The 14573-nt window shown below is 44.5% G+C and overlaps 1 protein-coding gene across 2 annotated transcripts in view; it reads left to right on the top strand.

Moving 5' to 3' along the window:
• Positions 1-14573, top strand: part of FBLN2 (fibulin 2) — a 63244-nt gene that overhangs the window by 12466 nt on the left and 36205 nt on the right. The window lies entirely within an intron of this gene.

Below are 14573 nucleotides of genomic sequence, written 5' to 3'. Positions count from 1 at the left end.
GAACCAGGAAGCAATGGATTTCTTGCTTCTGCCACAAACTCCCCAGTTGTAAATCTTTCAACCTTCTAAATATTCCTATCTATGTGGTTCAGAGTACTGGCACCATTCCTTGAGCCTTCTTGGTCCTATATTCTGTGTTGTTCCCGGCAGAGCTCATCACTGCACTTTCACCTCATCCACTATCTTTTTCCGGAAGTCCTCAACAGCACTTAACAACAATAGCAACAACAATAAATATCACTGGGAGTCCTGTTGTGGTGCTGTGGGATAAAGCACTAGACTACAAGGTTGGTTAGAACCATAAGTTGGTGGTTCAAACTCACCAGCTGCTCTCCTTGGTTGCAGGGTTGCTATGAGTTGAAACTGACTCGATGGCATTTAGCAACATCAACAACAGAATCACCAGGTTGTGGTTCCAAGGAGCAGGAGGAAGTGATCTGGTCTCACTCTCCCTGTTCCCTGGGAGGACCCTTTACTTTGCGCTCTTCTCCAGTCTCCATCTGTGACAGTTTATGATTTGTGAGGGCATCTGAGGTGTCGTAGTGCATGGACCCATGGGGAGCAGGTCCAGGATACTGGGTGCCCGAACCTGTGTCCTGTGAGACCAGAGCATGTTCTATCAGCTGAGCCTTCCTCTTCTCACCTGCCAGCCACAGGCAGAGGGCACCTCCACGCCCCTGTGGAGGTCTTGAATGGGATGCTCCTGTCTTCCAGGAGTGTGTAGGGCCCTTCTGGGGGCAGCTATGGACAGGCAGAAAAGAAATTGGGGGTCCCCACAAGCTCTGCATGTCACTGGGAAAGTCTTTGTATGGAGCAGAGTTGCTGAGGCTCTGAAGCAGGGATTTCAGCGCTTGGACCTCCTCACAACTGGGGTTGGATGATGGCATGTCTGAGTGCCTGCCAGCATTTGTTGTTGACCTAGGGCTGTAACCTCACCCTTCTGAGCTTCAGCAAAATGGTAAGGATTACATTGTGGAGACTGACAGTTGCTCTGAGGATGAACTGGATGACATGGTGGGTCCAGCGGGACCTGGTCCTATGTGTGGGGTGAGGGTGTGGCCAGTGAGGACCCCACTGTGTCAGCCCATAGTTCCCCCTCCAATCCAGGCCTGAGTTGTGTGGCCTCTAGACTCTTTGTCCTGTAGCATCTGGGGCTTTGACGGGAGCTTTGGCCTGTCTGAGGTTGGCATTGGGTGACTGTCTGCTGGGACTACCCACCCCCTTGTCCAGGGCATCCTCACAGGGAAGCAGGATTGGGATGGAGTTGTACTGGGGAAGAGTCCAGCTTAACCCTCTGGTGTCCTGAGGGTGAAACTTGCCTCTGCTACCCATGGCTCTGTGACTTAGGGCCAGGGACTCACCCGCTCTGATCCTCAGTAAGAGGAGAGAGTAATCCCTACCCCCAGGATTAGTGTAGGCCAGACTAGGCCAGCTGCAAGTTCCCTATTTATCTCTGTGACAGGGCAAGGGAGGATTGTGTGTCTTTTTGGTGGCCAGAAGCTGTCCCTACTTGTGAATAAGGCATGGGGGCCACACTTTTGGTGGTTTGTGGGAAGTGTCTGGGCTCTCTTCCCACCCCTACCCCTGTGACAGTCTCTGCGCCTCCTCCTGATGTGCTGGGGGGTTCCTCTGGTTGCTCCTCCACCCCATGCTCTTATTTGCCAACCGAGTCAGCAGACATCACAATCCAGAGAACTTTTCTGCAATGACACAGCAGGGCTGTGCGGTTGTTCTGGAGACCCTGTGAAGAGCCCAAGGGGAGAGTGGGTGTACTATGGGGTGTCTTCTCTGGCTCTTGTGGCAGTGTCAGCATGGTGAGGTGCCACCGAGAGCAGTGTCTTCCTTATTCCCCCTCTGTAGAGAAGGTGGTGGAGGCCAGGGAACAGAGTGAGGTCCCTAAGGCCAGGCAGTGGGTGCTGACTTGGCTTCTATGCTAGCTACCCCTGTTGCTGGCTGCCCTGTGGGGATCCTGTTACCCTAGTGTCAAAAGACTGCTACAACCACCAGCCGTTGGGGCACTGCAGGACCCCAGGGCAGGGCTGGCAGGCCTCAAACTCTTCACTTGCCCCAGTCCCAGGCTTCTCCCCTGGCACAAAGTGTAGCATTCTGGGATTCTCTGGGACCCATATAATGATGGTGGAGAGGTTGCAAGAGCAAAATCTGGCCTGGGCACAGAGTGCCACAGGAGCCAAGAGAGAGTGAGTAATTTGATATGTCTTGCTTCTGTCCCCTGGATTTATCTACCCCCTCATTTATGATACGGATATGTGCTTTGAATCAGACAGTTGGGTAGGTGCCTGGAGACCAGGGTAACCATAAGATGGGGACCCCAGCTCCCTGGGATGTACATTGTGGGTGGGATGTTTCCTAACTCAGGACTGCACTGGGGAAGCAAGTAGCTGATGGGAGCAGTGGGACCAGGATCCGGTCCTGGAAACCAGGGTCAATCACTACTCAGGGATAGTTGTTGCCATAGTAACAGAGACCCAGTATGAACATGGTGGATTTTCCATAGACCCCCTGGCTTCCAGGTCAGCCTCACTGTGAAGAGAAGGTCTAGCCCTTCCCTGTCAACCCAGTGCACTGAGGAGACAAGCATGTTTCTTGATCTGAAGAACCTTCCAATCTGCTTGGAATTTTGAACAGCTGCATCCATAAGCAGAAGTCCAGTTCATCAAATTTAGTAATTGACATTTGCTCACAGTATCAGGCATCTTTGTCTTCATCTGGTTAGGTTCTGGTTACAATTCAGCTTCTAGCCATCCAAGCTAGGTCAGATGGGCACCAGCTGCAAGTTTGGGAGCTCACACACACCTCCCTGCACTTCAAACCTGCTGGCCCCCTCACTCTCAGCTTTAGCCCTCAGTGGCTAGGTCAGTGCCTATGGGCTCAGGAGTTCACACAACTTTCTAAACTTCAGACCAGCTAGCCCTTCTTCTTCTTTCTCTCATCTCAAGGTCAATGGGTACCAACAGAACATGTCTGAACTCTGTCCATGTCTTTGTAGCTGCATTTCCCTCAGTTCCACTCACAAGTATACCTAGGTGGTCTCTAGCAAGCCTGTTTCCTTTAACTTCCAGTCCTAGAAGGAGATTTTCTCTGATGGGTTGACTTTCCTTGACTTCAGGCCTCCAAAGCAAACAGCTTGCTTGAATCTCAAAAAGCCAAACAGTCTGCATTTCTCTCTGCTTTCTTACAGTCATGAGTCTCCTTCTGGTTCTCCCAGCCGTTCTACATTGGTCTGCATGTTTTTTCAAATGCAAATGTCCCAACTCTGAAGGTTTGGGGTGGGGCTTAGGATTCCTCCTAAGGTCCCATACTCTGCAAAGGCTTAACAAAGAAGTCTATTTCTCTGGGCAAATTCTAACTCCCCTTCTAGCATATCCAATCAAGTATAGGTTGAAGGCTAGCTTACCTGCTCGCTGTAATGATCATACTCAATATTCATTCCTATCACCTATGTCTATTTTATAATAATAGGCAGGAGAAACCAATATCCACAAGGCAGTCAAACACATAAACCTTTTTTTTTTTTTTTAAGTTTTTATTGTGAATTGAGTGATAGTTTACTTGGAAGAATGTAGGTGGTTTTACACTCATCATTTCATTGCAATGATTACAGTCACATTTGCGCTCACATAAACCTTTTAAAACACTCAAGTTCAATCTTTTCTTCTCCCATGGACTAACCCCATTCATATGCATCTGGCCTTGGGCCTCTGGCAAAGTGTGTTCTAGTAGGCCCTGGCCCCTTACCAGCCATCTAGTTTAACCAGCCTGACATCAATTCCTAGAAGCTCCAGAAATTTCCACTCTCCCCTCTACTTAAGCATTTTATCCCATGCCCCTTTGTTCTTTCTCTCATGAAACCTCATGCTTCCATGAGTCTGGAGCCATTGCAATAAATCCCGCTTCTGATGCCAGCTGCTTAAACCAGGTGGAGTCTTTGTCTGATTGCTCTGACTCCACAAGAGTGAAAGCGGACCAAACCCAAAATAAGCCCCAGACGGATTCCTATAAACAGGGCAGATGTGCCTCCACCCTGTATGAGTGCCTTTAAAATTAGACTTGAGAACCAATTTAGAAAACTCATCCTTGTGATTTCGTTTCTCTAGAACCCCACTCTCTTGGCACCAAAATATCTTAGGCTGGGGTTTCTAGAGAAGCAAAACCAAACATTTTGTATGTATGTATGTATGTATGTATGTGTGTGTGTGTGTGTGTGTGTATATATATAGTTGTTTTGTTGTGAAGTGCGGTCAAGTCCGTTCCGACTCATAGCAACCCTGTATAGGGTTTCCGAGGAGCACCTGGTAAGCGTGAACTGCCAATCTTACAGTTCAAACAGCTTTGTATTCTGGCGCCTTAACCCACAGCACCACACCAGGATACACACAAACACTCTCTCTATGTATGTATGTGTGTGTGTATATATATATTTTTATGGAGCTCTGGTAGCCTAGTGGTTACGAATCAGGCTGTAAACCACAAGGTCAGCAGTTCGAAACTACCAGCTGTTCCGTGGGAGAAAGATGAGGCATTCTGCTCCCGTAAAGATTTACAGCCTCAGAAACCCTGTACAGGGTCACTATGAGTCGGAACCGACTCCACGGCACACAGCCACCACCACCAGCACCAGCCACCATATGTGTATATATACAAACACACACACACACACACACACACACACATATATATGTGTGTTATTAGGGGCCTTCGAGTTGCTGCCAACTCATAGTGACCTTATGAACAGCAGAATGAACCACTGCCCGATCCTGGACCAACCTCACTATTGTTACCGTGCTTGAGCCCATAGAAGCTGCCACTTGGCCAATCCATCTCCCTGGGGGCGGGGGTCTTCGTCTTTTTCTCTGACCCTCCACCTTACCAAACATGATATCCTTCTCCAGCGACTGGTCCCTCCTGACAATACGTCTGAAGTATGAGAGATGAAGTTTGGCCATCTTGGCCTCCAAGGAGCACTCTGGTTGCACTTCCTCCAACACAGATCTGTTTTTTCTTTTGGCAGCCCATGGCACTTTCAATATTCTCCTCCAACACCATAACTCAAAAGCATCAATTCTTCTACAGTCTTCCTTATTCACAGTCCAGCTTTCACATGCATATGAGGTTATTGAAAATACCATGGCTTGGGTCAGGCGCACCTTAGTCTTCAAGCTGACATCTTTGCTCTTCAATACTTTAAAAAGTTCTTGTGCAGCAGATTTGCCTAATGCAATACGTCGTTTGATTTCTTGACTGCTGCTTCCATGAGTGTTGATAGTTGATCAAAGATGAATGAAGTCCTTGACAACTTCAATCTTTTCTCCACTGATAAGAGTATTGTTTATTGGTCCAGTGGTGAGGATTTTTGTTTTCTCTACATTGAGATGCAATGCATACCGAAGGCTGTGCTCATCAGTAAATGTTTTAAGTCCTCTTCACTTTCATCAAGCAAGGTTATATCATCTGCATATCGCAGGTTGTTAATGAGTCTTCCTCTAGTCGTACATTCCATGTTCCGGTTTTCAATGGATTTTTACAGCTGTTGCTCTTCATTTTGAGTTGTACCCCATCAGCAAATGAAGGTCCTGTGGTCTTTACTCCCACAGGTTTACTCCATTCTTGTCATCATGGTCAACTCTCACTTTGAGGAGGCAGCTCTACCCCAGTCGCATTTTGAGTGCCTTCCAACCTGAGGGGCTCATGTTCCGGCACTATATCTAACAGTGTTTCTCTGTTATTCATAAGGTGTTCAGTGACTAAATGTTAGAAGGTAGTACGTCACTCCTTCTTCCTAGTTTATCTTCGTCTGGAAGCTCATCTGAAACTTCTCCACTATGGGTGACCCTGCTGATATTTAAAATACCGGTGACATAGCTTCCAGAATCATAGCAACTCCCAAGCCAGCACAGTACGACAAACTGACAGATGAGTGGTGGATATATATATATATATATAGTGGTTGTAAAGTACCATGGAGTATGTTCCGACTCATGGTGACCTTGTACAGGGTTTCAGAGGCTGCAAATCTTTACGGGAGCTGAAAGCCTCATCTTTCTCCCATGGAACAACTGGTAGTTTCGAACTGCCAACTTTGAGGTTAGCAGCCCAATTTGTAATCACTATGCTACCAGAGCTCCATATATAGATATAGATGTATAATTTATTATCAAGGAAATAGCAGAGTCCCAGGTCCATAGCAGAAGACAGAGAGAGTCTTTTCCATATGTCCATTATATTGGGAGTAGGCCACACCCCCAAAGAAACAGCCCTTCAATTGATTGGATGCTTATAGCCAGTCATCATAGAGTTAACCATGCCTGTGTTAGGTTTCATCACCTTGGGAATAAGCACATCTTAATTGCTAAGCTACTGAAATCCTGGCCTAGTCAAGTTGACACAGAACCCTGTTACAGGGGGTGATGAAGCCCATGTTAACATCCTATTTCTGCTCCCTGGGCAGCTGATGCATGGTTTTCAGCCACCTTCTACTGGGCTGTATGATAGGGTGGGTGTGATAACCTCCTCCTATAGCTGATGTGAGTCAACAGGCTCAGGCTGGGTCCCACAGACAGATACGTCAAAACAGAGACACCCAGTAAGTCCAAGAGTGACTGAGTCTGGACCTGGCCAGTCTCAGAGCTGAGGTAGGAACAGGTGGGCAAGGTGACAAGCTGGGAAGGTGGAAGAGGGCGTGTCCCCCAAAGGAGCAAGATCGTGTAGATAGAGGAGGTAGAGTTGGGTGATGGAGGAGTAGGGCTGGTGCTGCGCCAACCTGGCATTGAGGACAGTATCTCCTCAGAGAGAATTGAGGGGGCTTGGGCAGGACCTCAGTGTAGTAACTCTGCTGTGCTTTGTCCATTCCCAGTCTGTGTCTGTGACCCTTCCTGGACTGGGCCCAGTGTAGCTGGAAGACAGGAGCCGAGCTCACAAACTCTTACTGTTTATCCACCTTGCAGGTGTTGATCTAGGGGCCCTGGGGGCTGCAGGTAATCCAGCATAAAGGATGCTGGCATTGTCCAGCCTGTTTGTTCAGGCCTAGCAAACATTCTGTCCAAATAGGGGGTCTAAAGAGGTGGCTGCTTCTTAGCCTCCTGCAAGCATGGGAATTGTCCTTTGGTGCCTCCAAAGCTGGAATTCTTTAGACCTTTAATGCCAAGGAGAGGGGACTGTCTAGAGAAGTCCTGACTTCCTGCTGTAGCATTCAGGGAACTCATTGTTCTGCAGCAAAAGGAGATTCTCCAGAATCTTGGAATCTGTTTATAACATAATGTTTACTGAATGAGTAATACCTGCATGTGGTAAGAAACAAAAATTTAAAAGAGTTCAACAGTGAAAGGTCAGAATCGTCTCTTCCTCCCACCCCCCAAGGCCCAGTTCCTTCTCTGAAGGCAACCATGTTGGCCCATTTCTTGGGTCTGCTTCCAGAAGGACTCCATGCATGGCCAAACGCTCCTTTAAAAAGACAAAGTATAGCTTACTATATACACACTACTTTGTATTGGGCCTTGTAAAATTCTTCACAGCATATCTCAGAAACTGTCATTGCTAATGCATACCTGATTCTTTGTTACACCTACATGGGATTGGACAGATATCACTCAAATGAATTCATCATATCCCTGCAATGGAGATCTCAGTTGTTTGGGGACCATTTCTGTCACAAACGTGGCTTTGGTGAGTGTCTGTGATGTGTGTGTTTGTATCCGCTACTGAGTCTCAGTAGATTCAATTTCTGAAAGGGGAAGTGGTGAGTCACGCACGGCTTTTAAGGAATCTTTTACTTCAGCCACCATCCAGCTTACATGTCGCTGTGATGCTGGAAACTAAGCCACCAATATTTCCAATACAAGCAGGGTCACCCGTGGTGGACAGATTTCTTCGCAGCTTCCAGACTAAGACAGACTAGGGGGAAAGGCCTAATCTTCTTCTGGAGATTAGCCACTGAAAACTGTATGGATCACAGCAGAACATTGTTCGACTCATATGCCTTGGACTCATTATCAAGAGTAGTCAATTCCTGGAGGAGAACATTATATTTGGAGAAAACAGAGGGCCAAGGAGGGTGTGCAACGCCCTTAGTGAGACAGATTGGTACAATAGTCACAGTGGTGCATGGAAATACCAGAGGGTCGGTTTTCTGAGAGCAAATGGTAGATATGGAATAAAAGTATCCTCAATTGTTGACCAAGAAAAAGTTCATAAGTCAGCCATCAACTGGAAAATTGGTGCTTACAGTTTTCTGGGATCCTCAAGGGCCAGTATTGAAACACTATAAAGAAAAAGTTTCAACAACCAACAGTGCTTGTTACAGGAAGATGTTCACTAAAGAGCTGAAGCTTAAATTTTGGATTAAATGCAGAAGACTGTGCTCCAAAGATGTTGTGATATTGCATGACAGTGCATGTCTGCACACTTTTGTCCATACTGTTGACACTGCAAAAACTTTGTTTGAAATCCAGTGCATTAATCCACTTTGCCACACCGGTACTACATACATATATACACACACACATATATATTTATGTCCCACAAATGTATAAGAGTTTGAAAGAGGATATTTGTGTATGAATATTTGCCTTTCCTGCAGTGGTCTACATCTTGCTTGGGTGAGTCGTGTCTGGAATCTTGAAAGCTCATGAGCAGCCATCTAAAGGTGCAGCTATTGGTCTCTCCATGTGCAGAAGAATGACAAGAATTAAATAGGCCTAGTAAAGAGCTCTGGTAGCGTAGTGGTTATGAATTGGGCTGCAAACCACAAGGTCAGCAGTTCGAAAGTACCAACCAGCTGCTCTGCGGGAGAAAGATGAGGCTTTCTGCTCCCGTAAAGATTTACAGCCTTGGAAACTCTGTACAGGGTCGCTATGAGTCGGAACCGACTCCACAGCGCATAAAAACAACAATAGAAACCGTTAGTCCAATGGACTGGTAGAACATGTGAACATCAGTCTCCAGGGCTCTGAGACCTGAGGAAGTAGACTAACTGCCTGGCTACCAACTGCTCTGAAAGGACTCATATGGGAGGGTCCCTGATAGAGTGGTAGACTATGTGAAACAAAACTCAAAATTATATATATATAGATATCTATATATCTATATATCTATCTATATATATATAAAAGACTGGGTTTATTGGTCAGAAAGAGACTGGAGAAACTTGAGACTGGCCCTCCTCTATCTTTCAGATCTGAAATGGGACTCACTCTCATGGCCCAATTTTCAACCAAGTAACAGGTTTATGGGGTTGGGGGCAACCGCACTAGTAAGGTATGCTCACCATGGAATGGTCAATTGTTCAAAATCAAAAGGCTGATATTTTCTTAAGAACACAGTTGAGAAAGGGATGTGAAGGTGAGCAGAATGCAAATCGGATCCACAGGGAGGCAGCAGGGTCACTGTTGTTACAGGGAGGGGATTGTAATCATTGAAATGAGACAAAGTGTATGATTTGTGGAATGTAAGGCTGATGAGCCTGTCTGTAAACCTTCACTCAATTCATCAAGTTTTTTAAAACTATAAATTCATAATTAGACAGAAGGATTTCTCCATGATCATTGATAATTTTAAGAAGTGAGTGATGTGTAATGTAAAGGTAACTAGGGCAAGGCTGCTTTAGTGTTGGTGGCTAGGTGTGGTATCTTTTGCTATAAAGATATCTCACATTTTTACTCAGTTGTATTGTTTTCCTTCATGTCTCTTTATTTTAATTATTAGAACTTTCTAGCAGAACTTTTTATCTTCTTTTATAAAAAATATATCCTTCTGTACTCTTAAACATATCGTTTTTCGCAATACAAATTTTGAATCAGTTGATCAAATTCCATGTCAAATCATGCTTTTTATTGAGATATATTAAAGTTACAGATTATTGAGATTTTAAAGTTATTGAATATTACCATCCAGATGTGTGTGCATTTCTTACCATTCTTATCTTATCAACATTAATATTTCTACTGTTACATCTGTTAGGCAAATAAAAAACTTTTCTTCATGTATGTGGTGTATTTACTAAAGATTTCTAGATTTCTTTCTGTTTTGTGTAGGGTTTTTTCTATTTTTTTTCCTGTTTAGTTGTTACTAATGTGTAGTAAAGTGATCAATTTTATTATGTTGAATTTATTGTTGCAACCATATTAATTTTATTATGTTGTTGTTGTTGTTAGGTGCCATTGAGTTGGTACCAACTCATAGCGACCTTATGCACAGCAGAATGAAATACTGCCCAACCCTGGGCCAACCTCACTACTGTTGCCATGCTTGAGTTCATCGATGCTGCCACTTGGCCAATCCATCTCATTGGGGTCTTCCTCTTTTTCTCTGACCCTCCACCTTACCAAACACAATATCCTTCTCCAGCGACTGGTCCCTTCTGACAATATGTCTGAAGTATGAGAGACGAAGTCTGGCCATCCTGGCCTCCAAGGAGCACTCTGGCTGCACTTCTTCCAACACAGATCTGTTTGTTCTTTTGGCAGCCCATGACACTTTCAATATTCTCCTCCAACACCATAACTCAAATACTTAATAATATTGATTTCAATGCTTTGCCTATTTTGATTCCCTTTGATTTTTTATGGAAGAGAAATCCATAACACTTAAAATATGCAATGACTATTGTCTCTTCTGATATTTCTGTTGCTTTTTTTTTCTTATTTTACTGCATTTGCTAGTATCTCTAGGATCTCATGACAGCAACGGGCTCAAACATAACACTTTGGATAATAGTGCAGGATTGAGTTGTGTTTCGTTCTGCTGTACGAGGGTTACTGTGAGTCAGAACTGACTTGGTGGCCCCTAACAACAATTAGGGCAGTGTGGTAAGCAGTAGCAGTGCCAGTGAGCATTTTTGCCATATTGCTGACTCTAGTCTAATGTTTTATCATTGTGTATGATGCTTTGCTACTTGTTTCTAGCAGACAGCAGTTATCAGTTGTTCTTTTCTTTCTTCCGTCCTGTACCTTAGAACAGCCCTCCGGTTGTTACTGAGGCTTATTTCAAGGGCTGTTGAAATTTAGAAAAGCCCAAAGACTTGTCAAGTCCACAGGCAGAGGAAGCTGATGATATTTAGTGCACTCTCCCTCTGCAGGTTGCTGATGTCCCTTGGTGTATCTGCCAGGTTTACAGGTTGTTCACTTGTGAACCATTAAATTCTCATGACCAACGAGGACACTAAGTCTTTAGGGCTACAAAGAGTTGACCTGAGATGTGGACCCAAGCCTGCCTGGCTCTGCAGTGCTCCCAATATGCCCTGCTTCCCTTGCCAGGTATGTAGATATCCTGGAGGATTTTATGTCTTCTTTATTCATGAATGCAGTTCATCTCTAGATCTCAGGAGCCAGTGTTTGGGTTAATTACACTCCTTTCTCTTGCATTATTTCTGCTTTTTTTATTCCCTTTAATCCCCTTCACTATTCTTCTGGGTTCGTATTCTTATTCTCCCTTACCACAGAGCCAAATTTCTATTTAATCTGTATTTTTTGTTTGCTTGTTTGTTCTTGCAAAAGGTACATTGGTTTTTGTGCACAGTATTTTTGATTTGTATAATCTCATGTGGTTTTTTCCTCTTCCCCTCAGCACTCTGCATTGCTGTGTATACATGTGACCAGCTTCATGTTGCTGAGTAGACATCTGGTCTTGTTCCTAACACCCCCCATGGAGGACACCCCCAAGTCTTACTCATTCCTCCTTCAGTAACCATCACTCAGCCTGCCTCCAGCCCTTCTCCACAAATACCACTGAAGTGGGCATCCTTGTATTTTTCAGCACATGGTCCTGGTGAGACTTTTCCTGGGATTTGCACCCTGGAGGGCCCTGCGGGGTCCTTGACCTTGTGTGTACTTGACTGTGTAAGTGGTCCCGGGGTCACCTCCAGACTGGCTTCTCTAGCCTCTACTCTCTCTCGCGGCCCAGCTTTTATTCCACTTTTGACTGTTTCCCATTAGTTAGTGTAAAGTGATATCTTATTGTTGTATTCATTTGTATTAATTTTTCTGAAAAAATGAGTTTGAGTGTCTTTCCATATGCTTTTTTTCTTTCTTTTTTTGTTTTTAAAAAGAGTGTTGATCTTTTAGAAAAAGAAGCTCACAGTTCAAATGGCCTCATGATGGAAAATCCATGAAACAGATGTTCTCTTTTCAGTCTGTTGGCACTCTGTTGCCATCTTTTTATTTTTGAAACACAGTTATCCTTCTTCCTCCCTGTGGTTCTTATTTCCATTCACTCCACCCATCTTCCCTAACCTTTCCTGAACTTTGTCCTTAGGTAAATGTTACCTTTTTGCTATGGAATGGTTGACTCTTCCACCTGAGTAAACCTACCTGGTGCTGTTTCCCACCATCGTAAACCTGCCTAATACTTGAATGAACACTGGGCTGTGAGGCTGAGTTTCTTTCTAGACATGAAGGGGGTCGAGAACTATAGCCTCAGGTTCCTCCAGTCTCTTTCTGATCAGTAAACCCAGACTATTTTTTTTTTTTTTTATAATTTTGAGTTTTGTTCCACATTTTCTTCTACTCTTTCCAGGACCTTCTAATGTGACCCCTTTCAGAGCAGTTGGTAGTGGTAGCTGGGCACCATCTAGTTCTTCTGGTCTCAGAGTCCTGGAGACTGATGTTCCCGTGTTCCATTATTCCATTGGACTAATTGTTTACAAGCATCTTCAAGTATCATCACTCTTCTTGCTTCTGCATGTGGAGAGATTAATAGTTGCACCTTAGTTGACTGCTCACAAGTTTTTAAAATCTCAGTTGCTACTCCACTAAAGTAAGATGTAGAACATTGTCTTTGTGGACTACATTATACCAGTTGACCATGATGTTCCCTGAGACTATGGTTCTGAGCCTTTAGTCCCAGCAACTCATTGCCTCAAGGTGTTTGGTAATATTTAAGAAGCTTTCATCATTTTGCCCCTATACACTCCTGGTAGTGTAGTAGTTATGAATTGGGCTGCTAACCTCAAGGTTGGCAGTTCAAAACTACCAGCTGTTCCATGGAAGAAAGATGAGGCTTTCTGCTCCTGTAAAGATTTGCAGCCTTGGAAACCCTATGCAGGGTCACTATGAGTTGGAACCTACTCCATGGTACTTAACAACAACAACAAGAAGCTCCTGGTGTGGTGCTGTATGATCAGCACTGGATTGTGAACCACAAGGTCGTCAGTTCACACCCACCAGTTGTTCCTCGGAAACCCTATATGGGGTTACTGTGAGTCAGAACCGACTCGATGGCACGTGAACAACAAGAAGCTCCACTGCATTCATAGGTGTGTTGGCAGCAAAGGTAAATACCCATATACAAAGATCCTCAGTTAAACCATTACATATTTGTGGGTGTACATCCACTCTCCCTCCCGTACCTGTTCAGTCTGTGTATCTGTCCATGTAGAATGCTGTTGTTGCAGGATTGTATATATAACAGTAATTACCTCTATCCCCTTTAACCCTGAGATTCCTCTTTGTGTCTTCACCTGTCTTCACCATTCTCTGCCAGCCTTCCTTTCGCCTGAGTTAACATGTGTCTAAGGAGCTCTGGTAGTGTAGTGGTTACGAATCAGGCTGCTAACCTTAAGGTCAGCAGTATGAAACTACCAGCTGTTCTGTGGGAGAAAGATGAGGCTTTCTGCTCCTATAAAGATTTACAGCCTTGGAAACCCTGCCAGGGTCACTATGAGTCTGAACTGACTCGATGGTACTTAACAACAACAACCCTCTAGCCAGTGAATTAATTCTCCCGTCCCTCCCTGATAATCATCTAAGAATGCTTCTTTTAGCATGAAAACCTTTTCTTGAGTTTTTATAATAGTAGTCTCATACAGTATTTGTCCTTTTGTGATTGATTAATTTAACTCAGCATAGTATCTTCCATGTTATGAGGTGTTTTGTAGAGTCATTGTTATTTATCAGTGTTGTATAGTATTTCATTGTGTGTATGTACCAAAGTTTGTTTATCTGTTCTTCCATTAATGGACATTTAGGCTGTCTCCATCTTTTTGCCATTGTGAATAGTGCTGTGATGAACATGCATATGCATGTATACTTGTGTCTTGGGAGTCCTGGTGTGGCGCTGTGGGTTACTGCACTGGACTGCAAGATTGGTTTGAACCACAACATTGGTGGTTTGAACCACAACATTGGTGGTTGAACCACAACATTGGTGGTTTGAACCACAACATTGGTGGTTTGAACCACAACATTGGTGCTTCAAACTTACCAGACACTCCTAATAAACCCTATACAGGGTTGCTATGAGTCGGAACCAAATTGGCAGCACTTAACAACAACAACTTGTGTCATAGTACAAGGTCGTTATTAGTCAGAACCGACTTGATGGCACTTAACAACAACAACTTGTGTCATGGTTTTTATTTCTTGGGGCTAGATACCAAGCAGAGGGATTGCTGGGTCATACGGTATTGCTATTTCCAACTTTTTGAGGATGTGCCATCTCGTTTTCCGTAGTGGTTGTACCATTTTACAGTTCTGCCTGCAGTGTAGGAGGGTGGGTCCTAGTCTCTCCACACCCTTGGAAGCATTAGTTGTTTTCTCTGTTTTTGAATTGTGCTGTCAGTCCTG

The sequence above is a fragment of the Chrysochloris asiatica genome, unplaced genomic scaffold (genome assembly GCF_000296735.1).
Source record: "Chrysochloris asiatica unplaced genomic scaffold, ChrAsi1.0 scaffold00142, whole genome shotgun sequence".
NCBI lineage: Eukaryota > Metazoa > Chordata > Mammalia > Afrosoricida > Chrysochloridae > Chrysochloris > Chrysochloris asiatica.
This window is presented reverse-complemented; position numbering and strand designations above follow the sequence as displayed.